At 51.7% G+C, this 22,560-nt stretch overlaps 1 protein-coding gene and 1 long non-coding RNA gene across 6 annotated transcripts in view; one reads left to right on the top strand and one right to left on the bottom strand.

The window, feature by feature from the left end:
* LOC144311508 (uncharacterized) overlaps positions 1-16,238 on the bottom strand; it is a 62,115-nt gene extending 45,877 nt beyond the window's left edge. The window contains exons 1-2 of the long non-coding RNA XR_013377104.1: positions 15,769-16,238; positions 8,647-8,725 (exon numbers count right to left, since the gene is read on the bottom strand). This is a non-coding gene — a long non-coding RNA (uncharacterized LOC144311508). The remainder of the gene's footprint in view (positions 1-8,646; positions 8,726-15,768) is intronic.
* Positions 1-22,560, top strand: part of KIRREL3 (kirre like nephrin family adhesion molecule 3) — a 539,444-nt gene that overhangs the window by 463,659 nt on the left and 53,225 nt on the right. The window lies entirely within an intron of this gene.

The raw sequence follows: 22,560 nt of genomic DNA, 5'->3' as shown, positions 1-22,560 counted from the left end.
ATTATGTTGAGCATCCTTTGATGTGATAATTATCAATTTCTTTATGAGTTATTTATTTGTTTGTTTGTTTGAGAGAGAGAGAGAGCACATGCACAAGCAGGGGAAGGGCAGTGGGAGAAGGAGAGAGAAAATCTCAAGCAGGCTCCACACCCAGTATGGAGCCTGATATGGGGCTCAGTCCCAGGATCCTGACATCACCACCTGAGCCAAAACCAAGAGACGGACACTTAACTGACTGAGCCATCCAGGCACCCAATAATTATCAATTTTTATCTTCTTCAGTGAAATGTCTATCCAGACCTTTTGCCCATTCTTAAATTGGATCATTTGTCTTATTGTGTTAGAAGAGTCCTTTATATCTTCTGGGTACAAGTCTTTTATCAGATATGTAATTTGCACATATTTTCTTCCGGTTTGTGGCTTCTTTCTTCATTTTCTTAAGGGTGCCTTTTGAAGCACAAAAACCTTTAATCGTAATCAAGTCTAATTTCATAAGGTTTTTGTTCTATTTGAATTGTGCTTTTGACATTATATCTCAGGGCACCTGGGTGGCACAGTCGATTAAGCGGCCATTCTTAGTTTTGGCTCAGCTTGTGATCTCAGGGTCATGAGATTGATCCCTGTGTGTCAGGCTCCTTGCTCAGCAGGGAGTCTGCTTCTTATGACTCTCTCTCCTTCTGCCCCTCAATTTCTGCTCTCTCTCTATCTCTCTCTTAAATAAATAAATAAGTCTTTAAGATATCTAAGAACTTTGTCTAATCAAGGGCACAAAGATTTATTCTTTCATTTTCTTCTATAAGTTCTACAGTTTTAACTCTAACATTTAGTCTGTGATTCATTTTAAATTAATTTCTGCGTAATTTGTGACATAAGGACCTGAATTCATCATTTTCTCATACAGCTATCCGGTTGTATCTCAGAATCATTTGATGAAAAAATTTTCCTTTCCTCCACTGAATTGCCTTAACATCTTCATCAAATATCAACTGACCAAAACTGTAAGGGCTTATTTCTGAACTCTCAATTCTGATACATTGACCTATAAGTCTCTTCTTCATTCCAGTACTACACTGACTTAATTACTATAGCTTTATAGCAAGTTTTGAAATCAGGAAAAGTAACTGCTCCAATCTTACTATTTTTCAAAATGATTGTAGCTAACTTGACTCCCTTGCATTTCCATTTAAATCCTAGGATCAATTTATCAAAATGGTTGCTGAAATTTTGATACAAATTGGTTTGAAGCTATAGACCAATTTGAGGAGAACTGCCACGTTAATAATATTGAATCCCCTAATCTATGAACATGGGATGCCTCTCCATTTATTTAGGTCATTAATTTTTCCCAATAATTTTTGTAGTTTTCAGTGCATGCTCTGTACTTTTTTAAAATTGATTCCTAAGTATTTTACTCTTTGTGATGCTACTATGAATGAAATGGTTTCCTTAATTTCTTTTTCAGACAATCCATTGCTAATATATAGAAACACAACTGATATTTATATATGGAGCTTGGATCCTGTAACTTTCCTATAGCCACAGTTTTAGATTTTAATAGTTTTTGTGAATTCCTTAAGATTTTCTGCATATAGGATTATCTTGTCTGAGAGTAAAGATAGCTTTACTTTTTTCCAATCTGACCCCTTTTTCCCCTTGTTGGTATGACTAGAACTTCCAGTACAAAGTTGAATAGAAGTGGTGAGAGTAGACATCCTGGCTTTACTTCCAGTCTCTTTCACCATAAGGTATCCTATTTGTAAATTTTACATAGATGCCCTATATCAAGTTGAGGAAGTTTCCATCTCTTCCTACTTTGTTGAGAGCTTTTACCATGAATGATACTATGTTTTATAAAATGCTCTTACTGAATCTATTGTGATGATCGTGCGGTTTTTGCTCTTTATTCTATCGATGTAGTATATTACATTAATTGATTTTCAGTTATCAAACCAAGCTTGCATTTCCAGGATAAATTTCAGTCATGTTGTATAATCTTTTTCATATATTGCTGGCTTCAGTTTGCTAATTTTTGGTTGAGGGCTTTTCATCTGTATTCATAATGAACAATGGTCTGCAGTTTTCTTTTCTTGTGATGTCTTTGTCTGGCTTTAGTGCCAGGGCAATACTGGTCTTATAGAATGAATTGGGAAGTGTTCCTTCCTTCTCTATATTCTGGAACGTTTTCTGAAGGATTGATATTATATCTTTTTTAAACATTTGATAGTATTTATCATTTCTTTACTTGATTTGCTACTTAGGTTTTCCATAGAAGGTGGCTTCTTTTTAAAGATTTGATTTGTTCATTTGAAAAAGACTGTATGTGTGCACATGATCGGGGATGGGGAAGGATAGAGGGAGAGGGAGAAGGAGAAGCAGACTCCCTGCTGAGCGGGAAGCCCAATGCAGGGCTCAATTCCAGGATCCTGAGATCATGACCTGAGCTGAAGTCAGAAGCTTAATTGATTAGCTCACCCAGGTGCCTCTAAAAGGTAACTTTTTGAACAAAGATTTGAAGAGGTGAAGGAGTTAGCTATGACTCTTATAAAAAAATCCTCATATTAAGTGCAAAAGCAGTCACTGAAGGTTGGGTTAAATAGAGGAGTGGATGATCCAAGCTCTATTTTTAATGACTGCTGGATTGAGTACAAACTACAAGAGGACTGGGGCGGTGATAGGGGAACCTGTTAAGAAGCTCTTGCAGTAATACAGGTGAAAGTTGAGGGGACTCAGACCAGAATGGTGGTAGTGGAGGTAGTGGGCAGCAGGTAAGAGAAAAAGAGAGATGTCTAGCAGTGCCAAGGTTTCTGGTGTGGTGTCCTTCAGCCCCATAAACTTGGATGCAAACATCTGAATGTAGATGTGCATTTCTGTGTGATGTTTCACATTCTCACAGGAGTCAGTCAGTACTCTCCCCAAAGCTTAATAACTAATATAGACCAACTTATTTATTTTTAGGAAACTATGGCCCAGAAGGGCTGTGTTACTTCCCCAAGGCCACTCAGCTAACTAGCAGCAAAACTAGGTGCTTTTTTCACTGCCTTGCATAGGAGAATGTGTGATCAGATCCCCCCACCCAGTCTAATGGGACCCCCTCTCCCCTGCCTACGAGCACCTGGGGTGAGAGGACAGGTGTGCTCCAATGGCCTCTCCTCTATTTCTAGCTTCTAGTGCCCACCTGCCTCCCAGACCTGGGTGGTCCTCCTCGTGCCCACGCCTGCCTTCACACTCACCTCCCCACCTTTCCCATTGCCCTTCGTCCATCTGGGGTCCATGGGCTCTGAAACCTCCCCAGACAGATGTGGGAGGAAGCCTTGCTGCCATCTGCAGCTCCCTTTGTCACACAGAATGGTAGAAAAGCAGCAGCTTATCTGTGGAGGAGAATGAGGGCCCTTGGCTTTTATCTGTGAGGAATCTTATCTAAACAGGCTCAGGTAGCAAGAGCGAGAGAGAAAAATAATTAAGGGAAAGGCAGGTGAAACGCTGACATTATTATTACTTAAGTGCTGCAAAGCTTTTAGTTCTTGTTTTTATACCAGTGACACCCAGTGAGGGGAAATCAGCTCGGCCCATTATCTGAGCCACACACCCGCTCACCCCACCTCCCTGCCACCTATAAATCTTATTCAACGGCTTCCATTGGCAAGACAGAAAAATAATTAAGGCGAAGGTGGGTGAAATGTTGATGTTATTACTGTAAAGCAACAGCCTGTTTAGTTTCTACACCAATGAAATGCAACCGAGGGAAATCACTTTTCAAGATTACCTTCCTGAGATGCAAATCCGAGAGCCTGAATCTGGGCTCAGAGGAGGCGGGCGCCAAACCAGGCAACATTTTCAAGTCTGTGGCAGTCTCTCCGGGGCTCTTAAGCTCACAATTTACCTTTTGACTGCATCCTATTTTCTCTCAAATCCTTTATTTCTCACTTATTTATTGACTAGAGACACAGTACCAAAAGGAAAAAAGAGAGAGAGACAGAGTGATTCTCCAACTGCTGGTCTTAAAAATCCATCGCAGGAGATGGCTCTCTGGAGAGAGGATTTCAGCACTCTCTGTGAACCCGTGCTTAATTGAATCGCTTTACTCCAAGGTGTGTCCACCGGCTTCTTCTGATTGCCACTGAACAGGGGAGTTGGCCCATCTTATCTGCCCAGACAGGTGGGCTAGGGGAGCTATGGGCAGCACTCCCGGGACAGGCGTCTAGGCCTCACACACAAGACCAGCTTGGGACTCTGTCTTCCCTATAATCGTGTTGCTCCCACAATGTGTGTCGAGTGCATTCCCTATGCTAGGGGCACCCTAGGGTCTACCAAAGAACGAGGGACGGATAGAGTGGATGGGGGTGGCATGAATCCCTCAACCCAGCTTCTCAAGAGGCAGCTGTCAAGAGGCAGGCCAGGTCACACACACAGACGTGTCTGCTTAGCTCCCAGAGTATCTGTAGAGTTTTTGAAATTCGTTGCCAACATTTTAAGATTCTGAAGGGTTTTGTATTAAAAATTCAGATTTCTGGCTTCTCTTGCAAAGACCTGGCAATATCAGGCCCATTTGCCTGGTGTGGCAATAATGGATTGGAAGCTCCCATCAGTGTGATGTGGCTCACTGATCCTCAGTCAGCCACTCGGTGCATTCGCATTACATTGAAATCTGCTGTCCCCATTGAAATCTGCTGTGGACCTGCCTTGAGGGAACTCCCAGTGTGCACCTGGCCCAAAAGCAGAAATGGAAGCAGGAAAAGGACAGGAAGGGAGGCTGAAGGCCAGCAGCACCCAATCTGCCAACAAAGTCAGAAATTGAACTGGAAGGAGGGTTTTAGGTGAAGTTTGAAGCATGAATGGAATTTGGACAAATTCACCGAATTGTCATAGATGAGTGGACACATGTTCCTTCCCTGCTAATGGCTGCTCTATTGTAAGGAGCCCAGTACTTATGCCTGAGCTCTCTCCTGCCACTCACCGCCTGGTGTAAAAACACTCTGTATGGAGCGTGGCACATAAATGGGACCTGTGACCGGCTGAAGCTGGAGAATTTGCTCAGCAGGCAGCGAATTAAGTAAAATTACACTCACATTTCCTGACATGGTTGGGGAGTGGCGTTTCCCTCATTAATCTTGTACTTTGGTTAATAGAGTTATCAGATCAACATCATACCCATGTCAGCACTGAAAAATATAAGAATGCATTAAAAACATATCCCATTTTCCAACTGAAGCTAATATGAGTCTCTGGAATACCTTGTAGCCAGCCTCATTTGACCCAAAATAGTCTTTGGTTCTAGGTTTTTCATGCTGCCCTGTATAATAGGGTCTCTGAGGACTCCCAGCGGAGCCTCTAGAGCTACACTGTCTGATACAGCAGCCGCCAGCCACAATGGCTATTTGATTTTAATTTCAAGTTAATTAAGTTCAAATAAAACTAAAAATATAGCTCCTCAGTTACACTAGCCTCACTTCAAGTGCTCAATAGCCATATGTGGCCTTGGGAAAGCTGGTTTAAGTGGGACTCAACCATTCCTGGATCCCCTCACCAAATCCCATCTTTTCATACTCCGACAACCCAACAGCATCCAAGGTTAAAGGACCTTGGACCTGGAAATATAGAGGTTGGTTTCCCAGAAGAACTAGCATTAATATCATAATGCAGTCACTGAGTGGAAGCTTCTCAGTAATTCATTGGCTCCTTTATTTAGCAAATCTGTATCCAATTCCTACTCGGTGTAGAAGTGTCAGGTACAAAGGGGAGATGCAGAAATAGTAAAGCATCATCTGTACCCTCTAGGAGTTTGTGGCCACAGGAAGGAGAAAACATATAAACCACTTAACTCTCATATGAGGCAGAATGAAAGAAATGTTTGAATACATAAGCAAAATACAGAGAAAGTGTTCATTTCAACCAAGAAAATCTGGGAAGACTTCACAAGGGAAGTGGTTCCTGAACTCTTCCTTGAAACAATCAGTAAGATTTTAATAGGAGGACGAAAAAATAGTCATCATGGCACAAGCAAAAGCACAGAGACATCAAAGAACAGCACACTCTGAATGAAGAGCCAGGGTTCAGGGATGATGGGAGTGGGTGAGGAAGGAATGGATAAATGGAGGTGATGGAATAGATGGGGAAGTGATGGAGTGGGTGAGGAAGTGATGGAGTGGATGAATGGAAGCGATAGAGTAGATGAGCAGAAATGATGGAGTGGATAAGGAAGTGATGGAGTACATGAGGAAGTGATAGAGTGCGTGAATGGAAGTGAGGGAGTGCATGAGTGGAAATGATGGAGAAGATGATTAGAAGTGATGGAGTGGATAAGGAAGTGATGGGGTGGGTGAGGAAGTGATGGAGTGGATGGATGAGGAAGTAATGAAGTGGATGAGGAAGTGACGGAGTGGGTGAGGAAGTGATGGAGTACATGAATGGAAATAATGGAGAAGACAAGTAGAAGTGATGGAGTGGCTGAGGAAGTGATGAAGTGGGTGAGTGGAAGTGATGGAGTGGCTGAGGAAGTGTAATGGGAGGCGGAGCTCCCCGTCAAAGGGCTTGAACTTTGGTTAGGAGCAGTGGAAACCATTGTAGGTGTTTGACTAAGTTGGTCTCCTGACCGGATGGCCCTGGAAGAGGTGCGTGGGGTGTGGGTCTGAAGGAGGAAAGTGCCGGTTAGGTTAGTGGGACAACCCCAGTTTGATGAAGCCCTTGCTGGAGACAGGAACGGGGAAGAGCTGGGGCGGAGAGGCATCCCCAGGGGTGCTCAGCCACGGAACTCGCACCCCATTCAGTTCAACAATGATTCTAGCAGCAAAGATCCCGTGATGCGTGATGCCTAAGAATGCACAGGTTCTTTAGTAATCCAGAAGTTTCCATCCCTCAGGGTCCCAAACCTTTCTGATAATTGGTGTTTGCTGAAGGCCCACCGGGGGCGGCCGTGCGAGGCAGGGACCTCCACCTGGGACCCAGGTGGGAGAGTGCAGGCCGCAGGAGCCCAGTGACCTGAGCGCCGGCTCTGCCCCCACAGAGCCACCCACCTCCGGCCCCTGAGCCATGCGTTTTCTCGAAGTCTCCGAAATCACGAACTCACGAGAGAATCGGAGGGATGAAAATCATGGGTGCGAGGTCACCTGCGCCGGGCCAGCCCCTTCCCCCTGTGTCGGTGGCACTCAGCGTGCCCCGGAGACTATTAGCACCTCTCTGGGAATATTTAACTGAAAACAATTTCTAGTTGGGATCTGTTATAATTACTAATTAGATCTGATTATAATTATCTCTCGCTGCCATCCCTTACCTGACACACAGGATAGCACAAGGCCTGGCGACAATTAGCAGTGAGCCTTTCCGGATACACTGGCTGATTAGGAACACAATTGCAGGGTCGGGGGGAAGAGCCTGGCTTATTAAGGGAGGCTGCTGTTTACCAAGGAATGTTGTGATCAAATTAGATTAAAATTTAATGAGGGGGAAACTCAGAGTGTGGAAATGTGCATTTTTTCCCTCAACTCTCTCCTTTTTTGTCTCGGCTGGTGACATCATTTGGGGGAAGAAGCTGAACTCCCCTTTGTGGTCCCTATCTTCCCCCCACCTCGGGCTTTTGGGGGCCAGATGGCCACCCCGCCTCCTGCCCCCTTCCGCTCACCAGCCTGGTCCAGCCCGTGTCTGATTAAGAGATTTGGGGCAAGTTGCCCGAACTCTCTGAGCCTCAGCTTCCTCGTCTGTAAAATGGGGAAAATATTTGCCTGTGAGCCAGACACCCGCCCCAGGTACCAGCAGGCCTCTGGGGGTTGGGGTGGGCTGCATGCACAACAGGGGTCTACGTGCTCTGGGAGCCAGAGACCTTGGGCTTAGTCATCTGGAACCTTCTGGGCTCAGCCCCAGGCTTGGCTCACAGAAAGTGCTGGTAACTACAGGAGGAGCTTCACTAGACCCCCATCCAGCACCAGTGCAGGAGCCCCCCCCACACCCAAGCACAGCAGGCCCCTCATGGAGAAGAGATGGCAGCCCAGGTGCAGCCGCCCTGTCCCTGGGCACTCGCACAGGTGCCCTCGGGTAACGTCCCCATCAGAGGGGTCCACCCGAAGAAAGGTAACGTGGGTGCCAGCATGAGATCGGTCTGGTGGCTGCGGGCTCAGGCTCTAAGGAGACCCAAATGATTTGTTTCAACCCCCCTGCACCCCTTTGACGTGCTACATGCTCTGGGGGAGCCAGCAGAGATGCCGGGCAACAGAAGTGGTGAGGAGGGGACCCGCACACTCACATGCACACACACATGCCCCCAAAACAAGTCCTTAAGCCCAGGCACATGCAAAGGACGTTCCCCTATATGAAGTATGCTAATTTATGCAGCTGCTCTGGCTGAGTATTTGACCTGCTGTCTGAAAGGATTCTCAGAGGGATCCAGGAGCACATTTTCCTCTGCCATTGCCCCCACTTGAGTACCCCCAGCTCCCCCTACCACTTGGTTCCCTCCCCAGCAGGTCCCGCCCACCCTCCTGGGCCTCCAAGAAGCCCTTCAAGATGATCATAGCACTGAGACTGGGGCAGCTGGTGGGGGCGGGGGCTGGCCCCAGCTTCTGGGGGGCCAGAGATAAGTTTCTGGGACTTAGGATCTGTGTCTGTCCCAGTCAGCCGAGCCCTGCTTCACAAGCCCCGACTCCCAGCCTAGCACACCTGGCATGGAGTCTTCCTGTTCTTCATGAGTCTTCATGTCACCCCAGCTTTTCTGGGGGCTTCTGTTCAGGGTTCTGACCTGGTGAAAGAGAAAGCCAGGACTAATGATGTACTCTATGTTGGCTAATTGAATTTAAATCAAAAAAAAAGAAAGAAAGCCCGGGGCCAGCCTCAATGCTTTGCAACCTACCCTGGATTTAACCTCCTTGTCCAGGAATCGTCACTCTACCCGACCTCCTTAGAGGTCCTCCCTCCTGTTGCCTCCATCAAACCCACCCCTCCCTCTGAACTTGGCCAAAGACTTGGATTCCCACGTACATGAGAAGTGAGCCGGCCAGGAGCCACGGTGGCAGAGAAGACACTGGACTCCTAGTCAGATTCCTAGGCCATACCCAGTGTGCCTCTCTGACCCTCAGTGTCTTCTTCTCTAAGAATTCAGAATACCTGCCCTGCCAGGCTTCACGGCTATCGTCACGAGGAGGAGGAAGGTGTACAGGAAAGCCTGTTGCAAACAGCACGGTGCCTCACCGTGGTCGGCGCACAGGCCCCTTGGAGAAGTGGCTGGCCATTTCTGCAAAATCTGTTCCCGTCATCTATTGCTGGGTAACAAATCACCCCGCACGCAAGGGCTTTCGATATCGGGTATCATTTATTAGCTCTCACAGTGTCTGCAGGTCAAGGAGCTAAAGCAAGCTCAGCAGGATGGTGGCTGCAGGACGGTGCACGTCTTGCACAAATGCTTGGGATTCCAAAGTGCATGTCCAGCTCCCTCTGGCCAACGCACTGGAAGTGTACTGCTGCCCCCCAGGGCGCCCAGAGCAGCGTGAGGCCTCGGCCCATCTGCCCCTTTGTTAGCCATCTGCGTGTGGGAGCCCCTACCCTTCCTCCCCCCCACACACACACAGCCTGCATGCCGGCTCCCCACCCCCCCACCCCAGCGCTGGTGTCTCATGGCCAGAATCCACATGTGGCATCCTCTGAGCCCACTCCACCCCTGCCCCGTGGGGAGTTGCTCCCTGTCTGGGGGCCGGAGGGCAGGGCAAGGGCAGCAGACATCTTTCCTGCCCCTGCTGAGCTCTGGGGAGCCAGGGATTTAAGACCAGCAAACAGGAGGTCAGTTTGCCAAGATCCGGAATCCAAATGTGGCTTTGACTGACTCCGGCCGGGCTGGCATCTGCCTCTTGGCACTCGGGATTCTCGGATTCTGGCACACTCACGGGGACTAAGCACACTCCGAACATTGGGCCACGGGGCATCAGAGCTGGAAAGGCCTTGGGGACCCACTGATGCAGAACCAGAGGCCCTGGGCGGGAAGTGTGTGACTTAGCGCACTCCGGCCTCCAGCCTCAGTGACCCCCACCCCCGCATGCCCTCCCTGGCCTCAGTGACCCCCCGCATGTCCTCCGCTCACTCCTCTTCTCCCAATGCTGGGCACACATGACCATCTCTCACCTTCTGCTGCAGCAGATTCCTGTCCCTCAATGCCTGCCGCGCATGCTGCCGAGGCCCGTGAGCGCTCCCCGGGCCTCAGCCTTGCTGGGACTCCCCAGGTCCCTCCCGGGTTCCCAGGCACCCTGCATCTCCCCATGGCAGCACCTGCGTTGTGTGGGGCCCTCCCCCACCTGGACTCTATGTCCCCTGAGGTCAGGGTCCGGGTGCCCTTGCTGTCTGCACCCAGCACCTAGCATGGGCCCAACAGAGCGCAGCGCTCAGTAAAGCTGGTGCAACAGATGAATGAGCACCGCGGTCGCCGCAGGCTCAGGCAGCTTTACCTTCAGCGGCCACCGTCCAGTGTGCTCAGGGGTCCAAGGACAGAGGAGGAGCCACTGGAGGACCTGCCAGGCAGGGTTTCCATCCAGCGCTCCTTCCCTGGCCCCGCGCGTTCCCAGCAAGGGAGCAGAGCCTTCCCCTCCCACCGCCAACAAGTCAGTTCATGGTTTCTCGTCTGATGATTGGACATAGTAACTGCCTAAGTAAACGGGCTGTTATGAAAATCCGGGAGGTGGGGGTGGGGGTGCGGGTCAACGTGTTTCCCAGGCGGTGAACTTCTGGAGGGAAGTCAGAAGCCGCCTCCCTGAGCCAGTGGTGGGCTGGAGGTGGCCTGCGCCGCCCATGAGAGCTGAAGGTGCGTTCCCGTCCCGACTCTGCCATCGGCGGCACGTTGGTAGCTTGAAATCCGCCGTCATGGGAGGGTTCACACCATAGAAATTGCTGAACACTCCAATCAGGGTTTTGTTTGGTGGTGTGTTGGCTTTGGAGAGCTGGTTTGCTGGCACGCTGTTGCCCTAGACCCTCCCCTGATTTAAGCTGAGTCCTTCGGCAAGGCAAGTCGTTGTACCCGTCTGCGTCCCCATTTCCAGCTAGAAAATAGGAACACGTATCCCTGGCTGTTGTCCCCACTATTCAGAAAGGCTGTTGGAAGTGAATGGAAGCACCCTGAGCTCTTTAGCAGAACCAGGCTGGAGAACTCCCGAGTGTGAGCCATCATTCCCGGTGATTAATGGCCTTTATTATCATCACCCTTCATTGTAAAATAAGCCAGAGTAGTGACTAAGCAGTGACTCACAACTGGAACTGTGCCCAGACTGGAGAGACGAGGGTTGTGCCCAGCAGCCTCCCAGGGAGCTGGCCAGGGCATGGCTTCCACCAGGGCACCCATGAATCAGGCCACAGGGCCACCCTGGAGAACTGGACCAACAGGGCGGGGCCCCCGGGAGGCCTGACCTCTGACCCAGGCTCTCCCCGTAACTCACAGGTCAACTCAGGCTTCTCCCTGGGAGCCCCCAGGGATTGCCAAGCAGCTGGAATAAGACCCTGTATGCAAAAGCTATTGGGAGTGTGAAGTGCTCACCTAATGCCAAGTAGGGACCATGGGGCGCAGAGGGGGCCTCTAACCAGAGCCTGAGAGCTGCACGTGTCCTGCTGGGATGGAGGCCCCTCTGCAGATGGGAGAACTCTGTCCCCCACCACGCAGTGGGGAGCATTCATATTAAGCACCTACCATGCGCCCTCGCTGTCCTAGGCATTAAGGATACAACAGTGAATAAAACAGGAAAAGTCACTGTTCTCACAGAGCCTCTACCAGGGGAAGGAGACAGACAACAAACAAATAATTCTATAATGTCGTGGGTGCCATAAAGCAACACATAGCAAGGTGAGGAGGTGGAGAGGGGTGCTGCGGAGGTGCAGTTTTATCTGCATACCTGGGGAGGGCCTCTTTGAGTAAGTACCATATAGCCAAAGATCCGAAGAGACAGAGAGAGAGTGAACCAAGCAAACAAGCAAACATTGAGAGAAGGAACATTCCAGATGTGGAGCATAGGACATGCAAAGGCCCTGGGGCAGGAGTGTTCGTGTAATTCTCCAGACACAGCAAAGAGGTCTGTGTGGCTGGTGCAGAGTAAATAGAGGAGAGACTGATGAAAATTAGGTCAGAGGGAACAAGGGGCCAGACCTTACCGGATCTTGCAGACCACAGTAAGGGCTTCAGATTTTGCCTGATTCAGATGGAAACCACCAGAAGCTTTGAGCAGAGGAGAAGGCTATGAAAAGGACTTCCCAGGGGAAGGGGTGGGGCAAGGATGATTACAGGAAACAGGTTCAGAAGCTGCTGACAAGTCCAGGTTTTTGGTCGTGGTGACCTGACGGGTAGCAGCAGCACAGATGTGAGGAGCGATGAGATCTGTGCGTGTTTACGCAGGGGGAGCCACGGCAAATGGGGTGTGAGAGGCAGAACTAGTCAAGGGCACACCTGCATGTCCGGCCTGAGCTGATGAGAGGTCAGGACTAGCAGAACCCCAGTATCCTGAGCAGAGGGCACCCACACGGGCTCTGGGGGGGGCGGGTGTGCTCTCCGAGCTCCCCTCCTGCCCCGTGGTCCTGACTGCCTCCCGTCCACCCCTCAACTTTGGGAACCACAGGTCTGAGGGCACGCACAGGGTCACCTCATTGCTGAGGCACTGCTGCCAGGCTCCGAGGAGGAAAGGCCAGACAGAAGCAGTGGTGCAGGCCCTCGGAGAACCGAGTCTGCTCGGGGAGGCAACCTACAAACATACGAGATGATCCCATAAGGAGACTTGGCCAGCAAGAGTAAGTGGGATGGGGAGAGCCGTGGTCAGTCAGGGGAGGCTTTGGGGATGAAGCAGAACTTGGGTCTGGAGGATGAACCATTCTGGGGTCACCCAGGGAAGGCAGAGGGGCCCTGGAGGCAGGAGGAGGGGTTCATAGGGAGGACCTCTGGTGGGTCAGAGGGCAAGAGAAGCTGCGCCAGGTGACAGAGAGCCTTGAAGTCGGGCTCCATTCTGCAGACGGGGGAAGCCGCTGTGAGGGCAGAGAAGAACCCGCGTGCAGGCCCACCCTTGAGCTGTCCCCCTCCACCTGCTTCATTCCCCTCTGCCTTCCTGCAGCCCCTCCCAGCCCCCAGCCCCCAGCCCAGCCCAGGGTCTGAGCAGCAGAGCTGGGTCCTGCCTGGAGGACAGAAGCTAAGGGGGGCCAACCAAGGGTACAGCACTCCCCCACCCCCGAATTGGTCAGTGCACAGCCTGGCCACCCTGGCTGAGCCTTGCCCCTTCTAGGCACTAGCTCAGAGCCTGCAGGAGCCTCTGCTCACCTGGCTTCTCCCTACCCCGTCATCCCAGGGGCCCCCTGGCCTGATTAACGTGTGTCATCGCACCAAGAACTTGATGAATGGCCTCGGGAATGGCTGCCCATCTCTATCCGTAGGGCCTCTGAAGCCCATTTATCTTCCCTTGGCAGCCTGCTCCCACTCCAGTGCTCACGTCCCCTAGGACATTTCTAGGCCTGAATGTGCCCCAGGTGGGTGCCAAGAGCCTGAGGGGCCAGCCTACATTTTGTCCCTACCAGGGACAGGAAAGCGGGGCAGCTTCCTTCTCTGGAGAAGCAGTTGAAGCAGGACCGAGGTTGGGGGGAGGCACAAAATTTAAGGGGACATCAAAAACCTCAGGGATCTAGATAATATTTTAATGTAAAAATGTCCAAAATCAGCATCAATGCAAAAGAAATCCTTAATTTCTGAATAAAATATCAAATTACCACATAGAGGCGGGACCAGTAACAGCAGCAGCGGAGCCAGCCTGCAGCCTGAGGCCAGAGGAGAAATGCAGGCCCCAATATACATGATCTTACGTCATTTTTTTAATCGTTAATTTTCTCATTAGAACATTCAAGCGCTTGAAAAAAATACTGAAACATTGAAAAGTCGGCTTCTTAAAACACGCAATATTATTTTCAGCCTCAATACTTCATTTACAGCAGAGCTGGTCGTTCTCCTTTCCCGGCTTCGATGGGAGCAAAGGCATCGATAATATCGTCTTGCCCTCTCTGCTTATTTCATTTTCACTTGAGCAAATTGCCGTGTTTGATCACCTCCCTCCACCAGGTGATCACCTTAAATCATTTTAAATGGATCTCAGCTTCAAAATCCTGTCTTTACTTAAAATCGTGATAGTTGGCTCACCATGGATCTTTCTGCATTCATTCGGATATTTTTTAGAAATTTTTATTCAACTATTATCTATCTCCATGATGCAGGTTTGAGTGGGGGGCCGGCGGCAGGAGGCACGCCCTTACGTTTTGTAGCCAGTCGGGATTTGGAGGAGAGGTGTGGGAACCCCACAAGGTCCCAGGACCCAGGGCTGGAGGGCGGAGCCATAGGAGCAAGCCAGCTCTGGGTCGGGAGTAACACCCGGCGCTTGTCTCCGCGGGGCCAGCTGGGGCTGGGTGAGTGCACGGTGTGCATGGCTGCACCAGGGTGCTGGGGGGAAACTATCGAGCTCAGCCTCATCACACAAACTCCCGATGGGTGACGTTGGGCAGCTCTCATCGCTGAGGGGCTCTTCCCTTCGGAGTCCAGGAGGGCTCCCGGGGTCCCCGCAGCCTTGCCCACCTCGCCGAGTCACGGCGAGGTGCAGGGTACCTAACCCATGGGGAGATGCTGTGCAGCAGTGGGTGCGAACGGCCACCCCTGCCAGCCACCCAGAGTACCCCACAGGCCACCGCCCTTCGGGTCACTTGGTGAAGCATCAGAAAGCGCCGCTTCGGGTGGAGCTTGGTTCCCGCACCGCCTCTCCCTGGTCCTTCCCTCCTGGAAGATCAGCCGCTTCTCCTGCCCGCAGGCCTCTCCCTTAGTGCTAGGCCGCTGGCTCCCCGCCAAGGCTCTGGGGCCACATCTTGACATCTCCCCCCACCCCGCCCCGAGCGTCACAAAGGTAGAGAGGAGCTGGGGGTTCAGAGCAGGTGAGAAGACCAAATCTGGCCCTGTTCACGGCACCCACCTGGCACGAGGCGCCCACCTCCGAGCCCCCTGCAGCATCTGGATGTTCCACCATTAACGGCTGTCGGAGGCACAAACCATTTGTAAAGAAAAGGCCCTTTCAGAGCCAATTGATCAAAGTTTGATGGGAAGCTGTAGAAATTGCCTGGTGGTTGCTTCCCCTCCAACAGCAAGAGCCCTGGCTAGGAGCAGAGGCGGGTTGCCTGATGGGAAATTCGTAGGCTCGCCCTCCCCTGCCTCCTGCCCCTGTACTCCCCTTCCCCCCCCCCCCAAGTAGAAACACCTCTTGGAGAACTGGATGGACAGAGGCTAATTGGGAGCAGGGAAGAAACTGCAGGGAAACTAATAAGCAAGTGTGTAAGCGGACGTGAGCTGAGATGGGCTTTGAGAAGCCATCAGGCCTGTCTCCCTGCCTCAGGGTCATGTCTCCACGTCACACTCTACTCATCCCTGACCTGGGGAGGTGGGGTGCGGGGGGCACTTTGGATGAAGAGACCAGATCTCTCCCCTGGCTGTGTCTCTAATGCCAGTTTTCCCTGACATCTAACTTCAGTCCCTCCTGCTGCAGCGTGAGCCCATCCTCCCCTTCCAATGACCTCTCTCCATGTATCATGGCCTCTGCTACGGGATATCCATCTGTAAGCTGTTCTTGTACTTGGTAAGTCCTGTGGAAACAGGCAAGCAAGTAGGGAGGGCCATTTGGCTCATTGAAGACAAGAAATTAAAAGTCTGGATTCTGAAATCATCCTTTCTGAAAAAAAAAAAAAAAAATCTGTGCCGCCGCACACCCAGAGGCAAACTTGCTGTTTTGCCCGGAGCGCATCACTCACCTTCTCTGGGCTGGCTCGTTTATCAGTCAAGTAAGGGAGGTGGGTGGGATCCAACAGCTCTGAGGGCCTCGCACCCTGACAGCCTCCTCCCGGCCCACCTGAGACACCTGGGCCTTGGCTCCCGGGGGCATGGATGTGAGCAGGTGCTCCTGATACGGCCTCCGTACCTGCCGCAGACCTTGACTGGAGAGCCAAACAACACAGGAGCCCAACAGCTGAGCTGAGCAGGAAACCACGTGGCAGCCTTTAGCCAGAGTCCTATGGCCTCGAATTAGTCCTCAGCGGCCTTGCAGGAAGAGAGGCCTTTATTTTCTCCCGTAGAGAAATGAGAGAAGTGTCAAAGTGCCCTCATTCACCCACACTTAGCCCCATCCCCTGGGGCGCCTGGGTGGCTCAGGGGTTGAGCATCTGCCTTCAGCTCAGGGAGTGATCCCAAGGACCTGGGATAGAGTCCCTCATGGGGCTCCCTGCAGGAGCCTGCTTCTCCCTCTGCCTGTGTCTCTGCCTCTGTGTGTGTGTGTCTCTCATGAATAAATAAATAAAATCTAAAAAAAGAATTTTTTTTAAAGAGCCTCATCCCCATTCTGTGACAGACCACACCCTCCTCCTATGTTTTTTTTTTAATATTTTATTTATTTATTTGACAGAGAGAGAGACCACAAGGAGACAGAGCAGCAGGCAGAGGGGGAGGGAGAAGCAGGCTCCCCTCGGAGCAGAGAGCACAATGCCGGGCTCGATCCCACCACCCCTGGGATCATGACCTGGACCTAAGGCAGACACCCAACCAGCTGAGCCACCCAGGCATCCCCTACGCCCTCTTCCTCCCTAAATCCCCTCCCTGGGAAGGTGGGCTGTGAATTATTCAGCCTTCTGTACCCCCTGCTTCCTAAAAAGCAAGTGACCATCCCTGCCCCACCTCTGACTCCAGAGGTCTTCCCGTCTGACCACAAGGACTATTCCTGACTTTGCCCAGCCTCTTGGAAACCCGCAACCTGGGCAGCCCGGGTGGCTCAGCAGTTTAACGCCGCCTTTGGCCCAGGGCATGATCCTGGGGAACCAAGATCAAGTTCCACGTCGGGCTCCCTGCATGGAGCCTGCTTCTCCCTCTGCCTGTGTCTCTGCCTCTCTCTGTCTCTCTGTCTCTGTGTGTGTGTGTGTGTCTCTCATGAATAAATAAATAAAGTCTTAAAAAAATAAAAATAAAACCCGCAAACTGCCACCTGACGGGGGATGGAGAGGGCAGAGCCACTCTCTGGGGGATGAGGTCAGGGGAGAGAGAAGAAAGGGCGCATAGAATTCCGTGTCACAGAATCAGCCCACCGGCCATTCAGAGGAAGTGGTATGACATCTCTGCTTCGTGATAAAGACACGGGCTCAGAGAACTAATTCGATGACCCCAGGCCACACAGAGAGCAGCCCCGGGTCTGACTGCAAACACAGCCCAGCATCCCTGGCCCGATGGCATGCCCACCGAGGCCGCCCGTCAGTCCTCCGGGGCCCAGCAGCCTGCCTCTCCAACGAGCGCAGGCTGAGGAACATTCCATGCGGAGTAAGGCCTGCCAACTTCTCCCAGGGATCACGTCCAGTAAATGCAAATGAGCCCTAACGGGGTCTAAAATAAACATGCTCGAAAAGTACAGCTGCCCCTCCCCTTGTCCCCCAGCACACACTGGCCCACGATGCACTCCAAAGTCAAACGCAAAAGGTATTTTCAATCACATACGGGGTTTGGATGATCCACGCCTCTGGCCACGAACAGTAATGCCCATCGCGGGCGCCGACTGGCTCATCCAACACATTTCACCCCCGACGAGCAGTGAGGACCTTACCCGCTCCAGCCTCGGAGCAGCCGATGGGCTGTTCCTGAGCGGCCTGCTTGCACCCGGACCATCCATGCAGCCCTTGCCCCTCCAGACTACTGCACGTGGCGGTGAGGCAGACCGAGCTGAAACCCAGGTATTCTGACTCGGGCTGCTCCAGGACACTCGCCGCACTTGCAACCCCATCTCTTTTTACAAGCACTTTGCCCCGCGAGTCGGTTGCTCATCACAGGAGAGGGGGAGCCTGGGAAGAGTGACAGCAAAAAGAAGGGAGGTGAGTAAGGATCCAAGCGTCGCCAGCCTAGAGAAAAAGGAGTGATGGGAGGTGGACAGTGGGGAACACACAGGGTAAGAGACTTGTCCAAGGTCTCGGCAAAGCCCTGGGACCCCGGCTGTCATGGGTCCCAAATTCAGTGATTCAAATGCCTCTAACATCTCCAAACAAGCCAAGTTCTTACAAGCCCCAAATCACAGTATCTCCCCAAACTGGCCCATGAGATCAATGTGAAGGGCCGGTAGGACCCTCGGGACCTTCTGGAACATAATAAATACTCGATACACCATGGTGTTTAGTAGTGTTTTCTAGATCTGTCCCCCCTCAAAGCATCCCCATAGTTTTTCCTGCCTGTAACCCCCCTCACGTAGGCATCTCTCTTACTCTCCTCTCATTTATTCAGCGCTCATCTGTTGAGCAGCAGCTCTGCGCAAGCTCTCAGGAGAGAGAAGGGAATTAGGACAGGGCTGCGCCCCTCAGGAAGTCACCCCCAGCGCGGCTCCTCCACCCAGCCACCCCCAAATCCCATGCAGCAGGACTGGAGGGGAGGCTCCGCCTCACAGCCCTGGCTGGGGCATCGTGCAGGACAGCAGGACACGCAGACGCAAGACTGGTCCCTGTCCCGCAGACGTTCAGCCACAGTCCAGTGGAGTCCAGAGGAGGCACTTCTGCAAAATCTGAAGGTCTCACAGGTGTCCACGAGTCAGAAGGGGAGGGACAGGCACCCCAGGAAGGGAGAGCAGCCCCCACCACCACCACCACCACCTTCTAGGGATGTGAGTGTAACCACACAGCGAGTTAACTCTGGGGACAGAACCCGGCCCGGTGGCCGGCATCCTGGAGGTTTGTAACCACTTCTGCTCTTAAGTGGGATGTTAGTAAGAACATCAGGAAAGTCTGAGGAGCATCCTTCTCCATTCCAGTCCCCCCACCCCCCGAGTTTTGCACCCTGTCACAACTTGCATGCCCCGCATGGCCTTCGGCAGATCTCATAAGGCCACTCAAGGCCGCTGCCAGCAGGAGACACCGGGGCTCTCTCTGTGTTGTTTCTTCTGGATCGCACATTAGCCTCTGACTTGAGCTTTCCCTCCCCAGCTTTATTGAGCTGTAATTGACAGAACGTTGTGTGTGTTTAATGTGTACAATGTATTGATTTGGTGCATTTAGTATATTAGGAAACGATTATTACCACTGCATTAGCTGACACCTCCAACTGATCCCGTAATGACCGTTTTCCTTTCTGTGGCGAGAATACATAAGATCTTCTCCTTTAGCGCCATTCAAATATATAATACGGGATTATTGGTTATAATCTCCACCCTGTCTGTGAGATCCTCAACCTGTTGATAACTGGAAGTGTGTCCCTTTGATGCATATCTCCCCATTTCCCCCACCTCCAGTCCCTGATGACAATCACTCTACTGTCTCTGAGTTTGGCTTATTTATTTATTTATTTATTTATTTATTTATTTATTTATGATTTTATTTACTTATTAGAGAGAGCGAGAGAGAGAGCATGAGGGGCAGAGGGAGAGGGAGAAGCAGACTCCCCGCTTAGCAGGGAGCCCAGTGTGGGACCTGATATCAGGACCCCGGGATCAAGACCTGAGTTGAAGGTAGACGTTTAACTGACTGAGCTACCCAGGCACCCCTGAGTTTGGCTTTTTTTAGATTCTACATATAAGTGATATCATGGGATTTGTCTTTCTCTGACTTATTTCACTCTGGCATAATACCCTCTCATTTCACCCAAGTTTCATCCTGTCAAAAATGCCAGGATTTCTTCTTTCTCATAGCAGAATAATACAGCTCCACCTTACAAATGAGGAAACCGGAGCTCACGCAGGCTTGGAAACTTGTTCAAGGTCACCCCGTAACCCAGTTCCCAGCTCTGTCTGAGAGCAAAGACTGTGCTCTTTCTTTATCCCACTCACACTGCTCCCCTGGGGCTGGAGATGCAGGGCTTGGGTGGCCCTGACCACTAGCAAACACTGGCCGTGGGGATGACCAGTCAGATGGGAAGACGCCCCCTGCCCTGGTGAACCAGAGCATGTAGTAGAGGTCCTCATGTCCTCCTTGCCAGCTACCAAAGCTCTTCTCCTGAGGGGCTGCTTTCTGATACAGACCACCTGGGTGCCCAAACCACCCCTACCCCCATCTCAACATTGATGGGAAAAAGGTGACACTTGCAGAAGGGTCCATGCCCCCCGCCTCCTGTGAGTACCATCCTTGCAGCAGATGCCATGATGTACCCCTCCCCCCCAGATTCCTCTTCCCCCTTCAGAACAGGAGGACCCATTCCCTAGTTGTCAGAGTGTCAGAGACGGCCGGCTCTGCTGAGTCCCTCTCTAGGGATTACCTGGGGCGACAGGGAGGAAGCCCCCTTCCAGTGACTGGCCTCCACAGAGTATAAGGCCAGCCCCATGTCCTAGAATAGCATGACCCTAAGGGCCGTCCAGAGCCACAGCCCTGTAGGATCTGCTGAGACCACGGTGCCACCATCGCCGTTCGGATGGCCCCTCTGGCCAAACTTGCCTCTTCACCCCCATCAGACGGTGGTATAGAGAGGCACTAAGCTCCCTCAGATCTCTATCTCAGGGTGGGCTTGCAAGACCCCAACCTGCAGCGACCCCACCCGAGCCCTCCATAGGCTGCACATACCTGCATTTCTCCCAGCGATGCCCTGGATTTGCAGGGGCAACACTTTTTACGTGTTCCACGGCAGCATCCTGAAAGATTGTGAACACTCACCCATAAAATGGACCCTCTCTACAGAAAATGAAATGCGACGTTCACCAACTTCTGAGGAGAAATGTGGTCTCGGCGGAAAAAAAAAATGAGAAAGATAGGAGATTTCAAAAATATCTATGAGGCTAAACTATAGATGAGCATTAAAACGCTCTTTTATAATGAATTCTAAAAGCGTTGCCCTTTCTCAGATTTAGAGGCTGGTGCCTTTTCAAAAACAAGCTCAGATCAGAAAAAGACTTTGACTTTTCCCTCTTAGGATTCTGGCAAAGAGTGGATTTGGTAAATTTGCATAAAGTTGAAAGGTACATTTAGTGGTTTTCTGGGATTCCCTGAAATGAATTTTTGTGGCAAGAGGCCTAGAGAAAGCACTTCGCTTTTCTCCTTACTTGGCACGCTGCCCCTGGCTTCACGGCTCTCTGTAGCAAGGCCCGCGTATTTTCTCCCCTTGCATTTATCTCTTCCCCAAGCAGGTGGCTTGCACATCTTGGCCCTGTCTCTTTCGCTTTTTGCCTGTCTTTCCCTATTTGCATCCCCCCCACCACCACCACCGGACTTCTCGGTCCCTGTCACTTCTCGTCTCCTCCCCCGGCCTTCCTCTAGCTGCTCCTACCAAGGGCGACAAGGAACACATGCACGCTGTCATAATGCAAAAGTGGTGCTCCGAATCTCTCATTTTAAAAGCCAATTATTGGAATTTCTTTTTTTGTTTAAGATTTTATTTATTCATGAGAGACACAGAGAGAGGCAGAGACACAGGCAGAGGGAGAAGCAGGCTCCCCATGGGGGACCCTGATGCAGGACTCGATCCCAGGACCCCGGGGACACGCCCTGAGTCGAAGGCAGATGCTGAACCACTGAGCCACCCAGGCGTCCCAATTATTGGAATTTCTTATGTTGAGTTTGTAAGTCCCTTAATGAGGTGACCCTGTCTCCCGCGTCCCTCTGTTCTGAGGCTCCAGGTGCTGGGAGGGAAGGCTTCCTCCTGTCTTCCTTTCTGTCCTTAGCAAAAGGCATACAGCTCCTTGAGGGGGTCGATTTGCCAGATGGGAGCCGTAGCAAGACCAACCGTATCAGGGCTGCTTTCTATTTATGGGACCAACTTGGACACTCCTGAGGCCCACCAGCCTTCTGCTGGGTCAGGATGGCTGCCTTGAGGCTGCAAAAGCAACGAAAAGCACACAGAAGGTTCTCGTTCATCAGCAGCCACACAGCACTGAGGTTAGGAGTGGGCCGCTGGACTCGCAGGGGCCTCCGCGGGATTCCTGGTTTCCCCACTGGTCAGTTGTGTAACTGGTCCCAAGTGGGTTGGCCACTGGGCCCCAGTTTCCCCATCAAATATGTAAATGGCACAGCCCATGTCACCATGATAGGTTTGTCCCCCTGACCCAGCCATGGTGAACAGATGAACCCCAAAATCAAGTCAAGGTCAGAACTAGCCGGAGAGCTTTGCCAGACACCGCGAGGCAGCCACGTGCCCATGTTTCCCGCAGACACACCGAGAAGGGCTCTCATGTTGCCCCGGGGCCACCCATCCACACAGGAACGGAGCTGGGGAAAGAGCAGGGCCCTTCCTTGGGGGACAGCCCGCATGCCAGGTGGCCCACGGAGGATACCCGCGCCCGAGGCTGGCCTTCCCCTCCCGCCCTGCCTGTGCCCAGCGGTCCCACGCGCTGCACACGGTTCCTTTTGCTGCTGCTCTCACGGGACACCCTTTCCCTGGTGGCTTCTCCCTCTGGCCACCAGAAGGGCTACCCCAAGCCTGCCTCACTGGTTGTCCACTCGCCGGTCACCCATCATCCACCATCACCCAGTGCCAGGCACTCCTGTGGACAGACACGCGCATGCACACACGCACGCACACGTCTCTGTTTGCAGGGAGCCTGCCGCCTGCTGTCCTCTCCCTGCCCCCCAGTCTACCCTCCCTCCACTCTGCATACATCCTGGGAC

Source organism: Canis aureus, chromosome 3 (assembly GCF_053574225.1).
Source record: "Canis aureus isolate CA01 chromosome 3, VMU_Caureus_v.1.0, whole genome shotgun sequence".
In the NCBI taxonomy this organism is placed as follows: Eukaryota; Metazoa; Chordata; class Mammalia; order Carnivora; family Canidae; genus Canis; species Canis aureus.
This window is presented reverse-complemented; position numbering and strand designations above follow the sequence as displayed.